The sequence below is a fragment of the Mixophyes fleayi genome, chromosome 2 (genome assembly GCF_038048845.1).
Source record: "Mixophyes fleayi isolate aMixFle1 chromosome 2, aMixFle1.hap1, whole genome shotgun sequence".
NCBI lineage: Eukaryota > Metazoa > Chordata > Amphibia > Anura > Limnodynastidae > Mixophyes > Mixophyes fleayi.
This window is the reverse complement of record NC_134403.1, coordinates 200,051,082-200,065,220: the sequence shown is the minus strand read 5'-3', so window position 1 is coordinate 200,065,220 and position 14,139 is coordinate 200,051,082. Positions and strand designations below refer to the sequence as shown.

Sequence of the window (14,139 nt, the reverse complement as noted above, 5' to 3'; positions counted from 1 at the left end):
TCATGTAGGTGTCTAGGTTTGATGATTATGTTATATTGATGGTTATATGCTATAGAACCATCAATATAACATAAGTAAAATAAAACTATATAATATATAGTTTTATTTTGCTTATGGTTTATGACTGGATTATAGTAAATGGCAATCATTGTTTTATGCATCTATTAGTTATTTAGCAATGCTTTTTTTATAGTTACCATTTCTTATAAACTAAACTATATTTTGGTAGCCATGTGTTATCTAACACTTATGGGGTCAATCTTTTAATCACTGTGGGTGATATAGAAATTTGTTGCACTTGTTTGTTTTAATCTTTATAAAGGGACATTTGAATAAATAAAAATATATATTCTTTTAAATATACCTTCCTATCCAAAACCAAAGCCAGAACCAGTGCTTATAGACTGAGCTGTTTACCAGTTAGGCGGGGGGACAAACAGCATGGGCACCAGGCTATAACCAGGGCTGCTATCATTTTGAAATGAAAAACAGGGACACAGCTTGTTCATGGTATAAAATCCTTCCCATATTTTTATATAAGTCCCAAACAGAGTAAATCAGTTATAAGGACCTATTCCAACTTGTCCTATTAATTTAGAGTTCAACAGGAGTTTAAATTATGGGGAATATTTATTGTGAATGTGAGATTTTGTGTTTGGTTGGAGAAAAGGGGACTATCCTGGGAAAACATCATAACTAACTATTCAATCGACCTAGGACACTGGAAAAACAGATCCTGAAGGCAGATAAAGTTATTACATTAACAGCGGTATTAAAGTGCTCCAACTTTTGCATAAGAATAATTAATAAAAATTCATGATGCACTACAAAAGTATATCATGTTCAGAGTCCCCAGTACTAACAGATAAGAGATAATGTTTGTAAAACTGATTTGTATGTATATGTTACTGCTTTTGTCTATTTCATTATCATCAATTCCTTAGATGGCATACATTATTTCCTTTTAAAATTAAAATAGAAAAGAAAAACTTTAAACAATATTCTGTATTTGTTAGGTTAAGTACAAACCGGCATTACAAAAATTCTACTTTTAAAATGTTAAATGTATGTAAATGGCTGTGAAAATAAAAATCCTTGTGCCAAATGAGACTGTACATCTTTATTATTTTATGTGCGTTTAACTTGCATTACGTTGCAGCATGTCTTTTTATGGTTCTTGTTCCATTTCGTTGCATCTGATATTTGTCAATGCAGTTGAACACTTCCATTTATCTTATGAAAGTACATTATAAATGCAATGAGATGTGATTAAGAAGCATCAACATACATGTTATAGCTTAAACAAGATAGCAACTTCCTGTTTTGTCAGAGACATATGTTTATAAACCTAAATTGAATGTCCTTGTAAACACATCTATACACATATCAAACCCATATTAAACACATAGATAAACACAATGAAGTTTATGTGCATTTTGTCATGCAAAAAAATCACATTGGACATGGCAGTGTGTAGGTATCCTAAGTCAGACTGGCTCTTAGTCTAAGGACATATTGCACTGATTTACATGAGTACAAGAAATGCAGGGAGTACTGAATAATACAAGCATAGTTATCTGCGCTTCCTGTCAATATCCCTCTCCCAGGCTAGCTGGGAAGAGGCCTTTATCGGGAGTTGACTTGTGTTAAGGTGGGTGTACCAGAAGGAGGTAGCCGCTTTGTTACTTCCAGTTGAAAGTCTAGATAAAAAGATAGCTGGAGGGTGTTGAAGTGAGCAGCCCCGTGGGTACACGGATTGTAGTCAGTGCCTGACCTGGAGGTACTTGTAGAAATCTTGATTAGGAATGTGGAATTTATCCCTCAATTCAGAGAAGGGTAATAGCCCTGAGTCAGAGTAGAGCAGTTTGAGATTAGTGATGCCCCTTAAATACCAGAGAGAGAGATTTAGATTGGGAATAAGTTTCGATACTGCAAGGAGGGAAAGATTAGAAGTAGGGAGGGTGAGAAGGTTAGAGGTCTTTAGGAATTTGTCCCAGGTTGTCAGTGCATCACACATGAGACGTGGGAGGGTAGTCTGGTGGGGTCTCCAGGACCTAGGAATCCAGAGAAGGTCAGCCAGTGGGAATGTACTATTGAGGCCTATCCCAAGTCAACCCATGGTTTAAGGGATCCCGGGAGAGACCAGTCCCGGAGCTGAGCTAAAATGGCCGCGTCCTGGTATTTAACCAAATCCGGCAAGGCTAAGCCCCCGGTCTTTTTTGAGCGTGCCATAATTGAGTGAGCTAGTTTAGGAGGTTTCCCTTTCCATACATAAGAGGTAGGTAAGTTACGTAATTTGTCTATATAAAATTTGGGCAACTTAATAGGCAAAGTCCTAAATAAAAACATAATTTTGGGCAAAAGGGACATTTTAAACGCAGCTATCCTGCCTAACCAGGAGACCTCATAGTGTTGCCATGCTTTTGCCAGGCTGTTTAGCTCAATCAATAGAGGACCATAGTTGGCCTCCAAGAGGGAATCTAAATGTGAGGTTATCATGATTCCCAGATAGGGCATAGAAAGGGACCTCCAAGAATATGGGAAGGCCGTCTTAAGGCGACCCAGAAGGGGCTCTGACAAGTTAATAGGAAGAGCGTCTGTTTTAGTTGTATTTAATTTGTAATAGGAGACCCTTATAAATTCCTGTAGCATATCATGTAAGATTGGAAGTGAGGTCTCCGGGCTAGTCATGTACAGCAAAATGTCGTCCGCAAAAAGACATCGTTTGTGAGTGGTGGCCGCTAAAGTAATGCCAGGGAGTTGCGGATGTTGCCGGATTTGCTCGGCCAAGGGTTCAATTGGCAAAAGAAAAATAAGGGGCGAGAGGGGACAGCTTTGTCTGGTACCATTTGAAAAGTGTGAATTTGGCTGATGAGAAGCCGTTGCTGTAGACCGATGCGGAGGGGCCCTTATACAAAGCTAGTATAGACTGCAGTATACCTCCACTAAAACCAAACCGAGCAAGGACTCGCGCCAAATAGCCCCAGTGAAGCCTATCAAAGGCTTTTTCCGCATCTAGCGACATAATTAATAGTTCATGGTGGTGTTTATTGGCTTGCTCTAGCATATTAATCGTTCTACGTGTATTGTCGGATGCTTGTCTTCCGAGAACAAAGCCAACCTGATCTGGATGTATCAGGGTCAAGATAAGGGGATTAAGCCTATTGGCAATCAATTTGGCATAAATTTTAATATCCGTATTAAGAAGGGAGATTGGTCTATAGTTCTGGCATCTAGTTGGGTCCTTGCCCGGCTTGGGTATCGTGACAATACGGGACTCCAGCATCTCCGCAGGGAAATTCCCCTGGTGAGTGCCTGCATTAAATAGCTGTTCTAGGAGTGGGGTAAGTTCGGACTGAAATGTAGCATAAAAATTGTTAATAAATCCGTCAGGTCCCGGAGCCTTGTCTTAAGGTAGGGATTTAATAATGCGTGCAATCTCAGCCTGAGACCATGGGGCATTCAAGGAAATTAGAGAGTCAGAGTCCAAAGATGGTAATTTTAGTTGGCTCAAAAAATTCTCAATCAAATTTGGGGTCGGTTGGGGGGATATCACATTCAGACAGATTGTATAGTCTAGAGTAGCTGCGAATTTATTGGCTATATCTCGTGGGTTAGACGTTCTGACACCGGATTCATCTACTAGAAATTTAATACGATTTTGGGCCCTTTGTCCTCTCAATTTTCTAGCAAGCAACCTCCCTGCTCTATTCCCTGAGACGTAATACTTCTGCCGCAGTCTACTCAAGGCTTGTTGAGTACGAAAAAGTAACAATTTTTGTAATTGATCTTTTACTAGAGATATGTGGGCCTTAAGATCTGCTGAGGGATGGGCTTTATTCAAAGACTCAAGGGAGGACAACTCCACCTCCAACATCCTTTGGTTGCTAAGGTGAGTGAGCTTAAGTCTGGCTCCAGTCTGAATGGCTGTGCCTCGCATTACAGCTTTGAGCGTGCACCAGAAATTAAAGACGGAGGTATCCTCCGGAGAGTTGGTGTCAACATATAGATCAAGCGTTTCTTTAAGGGCAATCTTTGCCTCGAGAGATGTCAAAAGATATGGGGCCATTCGCCAAGAACCAGGGGGAATTACTTGTTGCGGGTATCACCAGGTCCAAACCACCGGAGCACGATCAGACCACGATATCGGGAGGATCTTAGTTGACTTAGTATTCTGCAAAGACCATTTGTCCGACAGGATTTGGTCTATTCTAGAATAGGAATTATGTACTGCAAAGTAGTATGTGTAATCTCGCTCTAAAGGGGTGTGCGTCCTCCAGACATCGTAGAGTCCATACTCAGCCAATAGTCTAGCAAAGGCAGCTGAGGGACCCTGAGTATTATCCGCTAAGCGGGAGGGAGGCTGTGATGATCTGTCTAATTTAGGGTCAGATACAATGTTGAAGTCTCCCGTAAGAATGAGAGTGCCCTGTATATATTTCTCAATTTCTCGTAATGTGGTTCTGAGGAAAGGGATTTGTCTTGAATTGGGCGCATATAGTGAGACAATTGTGACCAATTTACCATCTAGTAATCCCACCACAATAAGATATCTCCCATTTTTATCCTCGAACTTAGAGTTAAGAGTGAAATTAGATTTGGAACTGAACAGGAGGGCTACTCCGCTACGTTTAAAAGGAGCATCTGCGGTATAGCAAACTGGGAATCTGTGGTCTTTAAAGGCGGGGGGGGGGGACTTTAGCCAAGAAATGCGTTTCTTGTACTGCTACAATATCGGCTTTTTGCTTATAAAAAAAGGATAATGCTAAACGTCTTTTAGCAGGAGAGTTCAATCCCCTTACATTTAGAGATAAAAACTTGACTATTTTGGCTTACTATGAGTCTTTGGGGACCTCGCGGAGATATTACACTTGGTAAGTAGAAAGACGTGCTTGCCTGTAGGGGAAGGGGGGCTAAGGGGAAGAGGAAAGCTGCGGGGAGAATGGAAGGAAAACAAGACACAAAAACAAACATAAATAACCCCAATGCTGGGATTAAAGTAGTTGCCAGAGGGAGACATCATCTGGCAAAATCAGTAACTATGGGGACATGGCCCTAGAAACAGTGTACCCACCCAAGATAGTAACACAGTTGAATGGCAAAGAACAACAAAAAAAATGAAAAATACCAAAAAACAAAACAAAAACAATTACAATTATCACCTGTAAAGTTAACAATACAAGAAACACAGAAAATCCTGCTATACATTGAAGGAGAATATGAATAACCTGAACGAGCCTATCAATTAAGAATATAATTTGGTTATAAAGTAAGAGAGAATCCTATATATAAACGCTCAAAGAGTCCCACTCAGCTCTAAGGCTGAAACTGCTCACCGACCGAAGGTATGCGATCTGTCCTCCCACTGAAGCTTCACTTCGTCATATTAACTGGAATCAGAAACCGTAGTGAAGCAGGCTTTCATGAGTCCAGAGGGTATGATGTAGAGCTGGATCGCCCCCGCAGGAGGCAGGCCTTCAAACACAAGTGGTAGCCGTAGACAAGAGTTTATCTGCGATTCTGTATCCAAACACGGCTAGACCTTCCAAGATCAAGACGAAGATCTTGATGTGGTTGCGGTTTGAATGTCTGTGGTTGAAAGGCTGTGGTTGCGGTTTGAATGTCCTAGGATTTCAAGAGTTGGATACCTTCTTCCACAGCGGCTATCACATGGGTGGAGTTGTTACGCTGGATAATAAGCTTAACTCCCGGAGCACCTTAGTGATAGGCTGGAACGTGCGGCATTTAGCAACAGTGGCTTGGGAAAAGTCCGGAAACAATTGCAGATTTTGTAAAGCCTCTTCCGCAGCCTCTGTTCTGGCTGCCCGTAGGATTCTTTCCTTAATGTGTAAGAAGTGCACCCTCATTAGCGTGTCACGAGGTGCCGACTCCAGCCCGCCTCTCGGTTTCGGCAGTCTATGAATGCGATCTAGAAGTAGATCTTGATCAGAGGCTTTAGGAAGGAGTTTCTTGAATAGGCTTTTAGCAAGTTGTTTCTCTTGGAGCGATCTTCCACATCAGCCAACTTATCCGCCATCCCATAGACATAGTTTTCCAATTTCTCATGGGACGTAATAAGAGTATTATGAGACGCTGCAAACTCCTCCATCTTGTCTTCAATGTGGAAGGTTCTCCCACCAACTTCCGCCACCTGCGCTTTGACCTCCCGGATCGAGGAGCGCATCTCAGATAGAACATCAGTTTTGAAAGAATCAAACATTAATTGCACAGATTTACTGGTGACAGGGGCGTCCTGGTCCATTTGTGATAGAACCGAGGTGGCGGTAGACTGAGTTGGAGCTGGTGAAGTTGCTCTGGATCCCGGGTCCTCTGGACCTTTGCGCTTAGGGACCGCTCCTACGATAGGTGAAGATTGGGGTTTGAGGGACTGTATGGCAGAAGGAGTCTTCGAGGACTTATGCCTTTTAGGAGCCATAGCGGGGTCCAGGCCCAAATAGCTTACAGATGGGACTAAATACTTTAGATAGATTGAAAGATGAAGCCGGGAACTGCAGTAGTTAACGTAGTAAGAGACTAATCAGAGAGTGTCATATTTTGGCACAATACAGGTGATAACGGGTTTAAAGTATCCAGGGTGGGTCACCCATTTCACGGTCAGATTTGTAACATCTTCATGTATAACTTGCCTACTGGCATGAGATTTGCGTACAAGACTTGGATAGCCGTGTAGACCCCTCTGAAGGCCGGGTAGGCTTTAAACTTCACACTCTCCACACCGGAGAGGAGCCGTACTCACCACGGTGAAATGAGATGATAGGTCTACAAGAGCTCTCCTTCTTGTTTAATGTTGCAGCCAAAGTGAACTAAGGTTGAAGGGTATCCTATATGATGGCTTTGGATATTAGGCAGTCTATACCCTAGGTGTAGATAGGAGGGCTGGCAAACTTTTGTACTTTGGGGCACTCCCTGCTGGCGGTGGAGCCTCTCATAACACTGTTTTAAAGGCAGTCTGGATGAAGTGACTCACTTTTTTAGGAGAGAGGGTGGAATCCAGTTCTTCCCCTACCGCTTGTCGGCCGACCGAAAGTCTACCCACGCAAACCGGAAGTCAGTCGGGCCGGCCGAGAGCTGCACTGGAGATCGCGGCTAGAGAGGAGGGAACAGGCCTCGGTTTGCTGGGGTGCCGTCGAGAGAACCGCCGACAAGCACCAGGTAAGGCGCACGTTCCGATCCTATGTCACTCAGAGGGGCCAGTCCTCAGCAGCGGTGAGCAGCTGCAGGGCGCCTCCGATCCAGACGGGCACCGGATGTACTCGTCCCCGGCGATAGTCGCTGGTTCACGCCCCTCGAGCCAGTTGAAGCGATCGGGGACAGCGAGGTAGGAGCCGCTATCTCGCAAGCCCAGAGAGGCTTTGGTGACTGGCAATCGGGCTTCTTACTGTGTGGGCTGTCGGACCTCTGGTCCGCCTCAGGAGCTAAGCCTCACGTCCGGATCCCGCAAAGCGCCGATTCCCGGCTCAAAAACTGTACCGTCGGATGCAGCAGGACTCCACAACCACCCCGTGTCGGGTTAAGGTGCAAGTTGGTAGGTGAAACCGCTTTTTTATTTATTTTAAAGGGATTACTGCACGGAGCTCTCGCTAGGCACGTCTTTCTCTCATGGAGTCCAAGCCACACCCCATGACAGTGATTTTTAATCCATTTATAAAACCAAATCAAACGATATGATGTGCTTTGGTATGATAAAACATGATCGTGGGAGCGTACACACTAATGTGATATCGGACTTAACAGTTGTTTATTGTGTGATTGGCATGATAATTGGTTGAAAAACCTCTAGTGTGTACCCAGTTTTACTTAGTTAATAGAAGATTTTGTCTCCATGCGGCAGCCACTGTCACCTGCTCCCAGGCAATGTCGAGAGAGTCATGGACCTCCTTCCCACTGTCCCAGGTCCCGGCTGTCACGTCACCTCTCTTCACTGTCTCTTCTTCTCTCTATCCTTTTTCCCTCACTTTTTCCTTTCATAATTCTTTCTGTAACAGACGCCCCTCCTCTCCTCTAGCTTTGTAGCAGGCTTGTGTGCCTTATCAGCATAGCAACCACCTGGAGTTGATCTCTTAACAGACACCCGGGCTACAGTCTCTGCGAGGCCTGTGGTTCAGCACCTAACTCGCCCCCATCGGTAACTCACGCACTGCATTATTAGCCAATACAATATACTACTGGCGTTCATCAACCTCAAATGACATTAGTAGCTCCACATTTAACATAAAGAAACTCCATATTAAACTAATAGCCCCCAGCTGCTACAATACATGAAGAGTCCCCACATCTCATTGGTGTAACAATAAATACATTTATTTCATAACATGATCAAATACTTTTCACCATGGTATTATAAATGTTTTTCTTTATTTTTTTCAAGTGTTTGGCAGTTGTGCTTTGGTATATCTAGATGTCACTGTAACTGATTTCTGCCCACAGTACCACCACTCTACCATATAATCCCCTCACCTTACCACCGATTCAATAGCCCCACCACAATCATCTGTTTTTACTCACCCCCCACATACCTGTAATTCATTACATCCCACACACCATCCACTCTTCTCTTTCTCCCCCAACACCATCTGTTCATGCCCCTACCTCAGTTATTTAGCCCTCCTTCACTTACCATAAATAAACAGTGAGAGCCATGATTAGAAGAACTGGATGGCACTGTCTGGTCCTCTTCCTGATACTTCTCTCACACATACAGTAGAAGAGCTGGAGTCCCTGCACTTGATATGATGGGGCACTTGATGTGATGGGGCACTTGATGTGATGGGGTGGCACCCAGTCAATAGTAGATTGGGAGCGCGTCCTGCGTTGATGTGGTCAGTGCAGCACTAAAATCCTAGCCTATCATTGAGCACTGGGGTTGCAAAGCTGTTTCTTGAAGTGGGTAGTGAGGCTGCCCATTTTTATATTATCTCTTTATGTATTTGTAACATCACAGTACACTGTGTAAGTGAAGTGTTTTCACAACTTCCGAGCTTGTGCAGTATGCAAGTTCTTTTGTTGGCAGGGATTGGCCGTACATGAAGGAACATCCCTGAATTTAGGAAAACTCTATCCCTTTAACTCATTACCATAATACCGCTCATTTCTGCACTGCTCAGCAAAATAAGGAGCACTAGTGCGTCTCTTCCATACAGTGGAAACACATTGACTCTGCTCATCTCCACCATTCTTCACTGTGGAAACATCTGCTCCTCTGCAAATGCAGCTAATTTGCTCTTCAAAACTATGCACCCCAGCCAAAATGTAGGCACATTTGTGCAAATGTAGGTACAGAGTGGGTCCAAAGCTCTATTTGCACTGCGGCACAGGTGTTTAATCTTGCAAATGACCTCTATAGTAGTTGCCAGCTGCAAACAGCCTGATCTCTTTGTGATATGATAAGGTTGGACCAAAAATTTGCACATAGTGTTATTCACTGACCACGCCATTTTTTTTCTGACAACCGAATGAACGTAATAGATCTGCGCAATATAGTCTTTTCTGTGTGTGACTAAATTGTTATATTATAATATATTATAATATATGTGCACATATTTGCAACATACCGTGTACATTTGCAGTTTCCATTTCCATTTTCATTGTTATTTATTTATTTTTTGTTCCGGCCGGTACGTGTCATATACCAGTGTTGTAACACGGAACGTGCTATATACCAATGTTGTAATAAAACTTTTATATTTTACATTACTTTTATATTTTACAGTACTTAGCACCTAGAACCTGCTTGTATCTAAATTGGCCAAAGGTCTGCTAGCTTGGTGATCATGGTGAATGGATACATAGATGTGTTTGGCCAGCTCAAGGGGTTTGTGTCTGTTAATTCTCGAAAATGTTTAAGAAAGCACACATTAGGCTAGTTGGGTCCCAACAACATTGTAAAAAATACATTTTTATTGTTGTTTTTCCCAGACTATCCATACATCCATGCCAGGAAACAAGGGGTACAAGTTTTGCAACTGTGTCGGAAATCTTCCATTTAAATTCATCTTGCTACAATGTACAGCACCACACCAGTAATTGTTACATTAAATAAGACCCAAGTAATAAACACAAAAACAAGACACATCATCTTTGGAAAAACATACAAAAGAGGCAAGGTTTTAGAAAATACTAAGTTTAAAGAAATATAAAATATTAAAATAAGGTGTGTTATGTTTAAATGCAACATAATTGTATTGTTCACGATTATTTAGCTTGAGAACTAATGAAAGAAAAACGTATTTAAATCAAAGTTAAAGCAACTACACCTACGTATTTATTTAAATAAAACATAATGAAACAGAGCACAGTACACCCATTACAGTGATGCATGAGGAAATTTCGTTGAACGACAAACTTCTTATATTGGAACATAAACTTTAATTCCCCGTCTATTAAAACCAGGACGGCTCCTGAGAGGTAGAACTCTATCAATTTCAAATGCAGCAACATGTCAGACTGATATATTCAAAAAATAACTAAGAGAGAAAGTCAGACAAGCTAATATTCTCCTCATTTTGAATAAATGTAACTTTGTTCAGCGGCCACTTTTTTGTGCACTCTGTTACTTCTGGTTTTGGTTATTTCATTTCCATACAACAGCTAAAAGATGCATAAAACCACCAATCTTCTGTAATGGATGTGTTTTTTTTTTCCATCTGGGGAATTTCAATATATTGACCCTCGAGGTCTTAACCACAGTCATGGTGCTAAACACAAGCACAATATATTGTACACAACACTAGAAAGTTAAGTCAGCCTTATGCAAATAATTGCTAAATATGTTTCCTTTAAGAAACTGAGAAATGTTTTATATGTACACGTAAATGTATAAATCATATTAAAAATGGTTAAAAAAAATGTTACCTTAAATATACTTGTGTCTAAATGCTAGATTTAACTTCATTTATATATTAAACAGTCTTAAATTAATCATGAGTTAGGGTACATCAGCACTGATTTTATTACATATGTCACTCTTGTTTGTCTGAAGAGATGTATTACATCGCTCAAAGAGCACATAGAAATGGGTTTCATATATATATATATATATATATATATATATATATATATATATATATATACATACTTTGTCGCGTTGTCGTTATGTCGTGTTGTGGTGAGGTTTCCTTCCAGCAGTCAAGCAATTGTTTCCAACTCAAAAATTATGTTTTCAATATTTGTTGCACTGTCACTTTGTAGCTATGTAGTCTACAGGGGGAGGGCTGGCGAGTTTTAGCCCGGGGGCAAGACTCAACTCTGCAGCCTACTAGGAACATTCTAAAGGAAAGGAAATGCAGGTGGCCCAGTGACCCAGCCCAAGGTAGCCCTCTATGGGCCAGGCCCAGGGGGCAGATGCCCCTGATAGTCTAATAGGTTACTTTTCAATACTAAATAACTATGTAAGATTTGGCTGCTTTCCCCTGAGAGCTGTGTAAGATATTCGCCAACAAACAAACAAACAAACTACTTATTTTATATATATAGATATATACACACAGAACTATGTCACACCCCCATTCATCCCCTTAGACAATTCACATGCTTATAGTCTCATAATAGCAACATATTGTACATTCATTAACCTTATCCATTACATCTACACTGTATAGTCTCTTTACATTTACAATAAACTTCACTGCATGGTTATGCCATTGCACTATAATTTCTTTCATTTTAATTTATATCTTATAACAACTTTGTCTTTCTCCATTAATTTCAGTCAACCGCAACCTGAATCCAGAAATGATCCTTTACTTAACTACCCGGGACAACCTACCAAACCGGCAACAGAGAAACAAGACCTACACCAACCACAGTAAACCCTGCACCACCGATCGGCCATCCCAGTGCTCCACATCAAGAACAAACTAAATACATTTAATTAAAAACTTATGTGTTAGTCAATGTTTTATGTTCTTAACCAAAATTCAGCAGCGTTATATAAATATTAAAGTTACCTCATAACAGTAGAGGCAACCATTTTATGGGCAGAATCAATATTCTTCAGATTGCAATCAATTCACGCGGAACTTGTTACTTCACTGAGGCATGAGACAGGCTAGTTCATACCTTAGTGTCTTTCTACTCACTTGTACAAAATGGTTCAATCCACAAAATGGCATCTACCACGGTGTGAATATATATGAGTTTTTAAAATGAGTGACTTGGGAGTCCCAGAGGATTCAGAGAGAAATAGCTGGGAGCTTGGAGAACTTTAAGTTATCTTTCGCATTCATTCATAATAGTTAATAGTGATTGTGAATGAGGAAACCGGCTGCCATGCATTAAAGAGTGTTTGAGTTCCGAGAAGGAGGCTCCAGAACTTAGTGTGAGAGCGGGGGAGACCTGAGGACTCGAGGGAGACCGCAGGACAGAATGATGCTTGCCTGGCCTGTACGGGAATGGAACAGTGTAAGAATGGGTGTTCACTATGAGAGACACCTGAGACACTTGTGAGTACTGTAACTACACTTGCAAGTTACCTACTGCAGCCATAGGTAGAGAATTAGGGCCCAGTGCGTAAGAGGAAGCTGGAGTGACAGCAATCATGTAAGCTCAGAGGTGAGAGATAGGATACCCATCATGCAAAACTACAAGCTCTTCTGTCTGGAGATGCAAAATGTTTTCTTATGTAGCATCAAACAAAGAACACAGGCACACTTGGTCAATAAATAAAGCTTCTCTTCCTGATAGATAAACCCTTCCTAATAAAGGAATTGTCAACCTCCACAGAGAATGTAAAGACCACAAGAAAAATGTTATAACATAGTTAAGAACTGTGCTGGAGAGGAATGTTGGTCATGTAAGTAAAGCTGCCAACTTCAAAGGGAGAGATAGCCTGGTGTTCTTTATTATCTCAACTTGCACTTATACCCTGCTATCACATTTGAACTATGTTGTTACCAAACCTGTTGGTTGCCCACTCACCTGCAAAGACCTGCAGATAAAGAGTCTCAAATGGCAGATCCAAGGCAATACAGAGGTAGATACCAATTATAAATACAACTAACCCAGCTACCAGGCAAGTGGGTAATGAAAGGGGGGCTACAGATATATGCAATACATTAATATAAGCGGGGCAAAAGGCACCCCCGAAAACGCTGGACCACATAAAACTCTATCTTTTTCACTTGTCACTGTCACGGTAAGTACAATATTGTTGGCAATTTGTTAATTTAATGTTTGCATTGTGCTGGAGGCTTTGTACACCGATATAACTTTCCTTTCCATTTCCATTTACACTATTGCAATTATTGCACTAATTGACCATCAGGAAGCTGCAATACTCTACTTCTGCTAAGACTAAATATTTGAAGACAGAAAGGAAGGTCATATATGCATTCGGTAACTTTCCTTCAAGTATTCTATTTTGTTCAAAGTTTACTATTACAACTCATTTCCAAGAAAAGTACAATCAGCCATCAAATATCCAAGGCAGTCAGTTGAAGCAAACTTGGTCCTGTAGCCTAAGGCTGACCATGTTGTAGTAGATTTGCAGAGTTGATAGTTTGTCTGGTTTCCTGAGCCCTAAATTGAAATAGCACAGCATATGATGAGGATGTGTAAACTTAAAAGAAAAACCAAAAAAAGGAAAAGCAGCTATATTATATAACTTAAGAAGCGGAACACTGGAAGATATGTCTGCTTGTGACTTGTCATAAAATAAATATATTGGGTTGCAGTCATTTGTACTCGTTACAAATACTAAGAAAACATCTATAAAAAATTGTATAATTCATATTAATCTACACAAATGACTGTATCATTGTAAATGATTCTCCTGGTAATGCTTCTACAGTTAGCCCTACATGCAGCGATTATGCCACTCAGTCCAAGTAGCAGGATAACTTGGATTTGGTCACAGACAGGGCTGGCTAATTGGACAGAGCAGCACCGTCACTGTGGCTTTTCAGGAGATGATCGCACATAAAGGCTGATAGCGGCCAACAACAGACTGCATTTACCAACATGCCCGATAATGATCCAATAGATATTAAAATAAATGTTTACAGAAGCATTGCCCTGGCTAAAAAGATAATATTAGAGAAGGCAGCAATGATGGAGAATGCAGACAAAGACAAACCAGCACCATTGTATTTGTATGGTGTAAATGTCAACTTTTCCTTTACA

The 14,139-nt window shown here is 41.2% G+C and overlaps 1 long non-coding RNA gene across 2 annotated transcripts in view; it reads left to right on the top strand.

Annotated features, from left to right (window-relative positions):
- The window catches only part of LOC142138558 (uncharacterized), a 41,135-nt gene extending 29,196 nt beyond the window's left edge, over positions 1–11,939 (top strand). For both annotated transcript variants that reach the window (XR_012688051.1, XR_012688054.1), the window contains one exon: positions 11,729–11,939. This is a non-coding gene — a long non-coding RNA (uncharacterized LOC142138558). The remainder of the gene's footprint in view (positions 1–11,728) is intronic.
- The last annotated feature ends 2,200 nt before the right edge of the window (positions 11,940–14,139 follow it).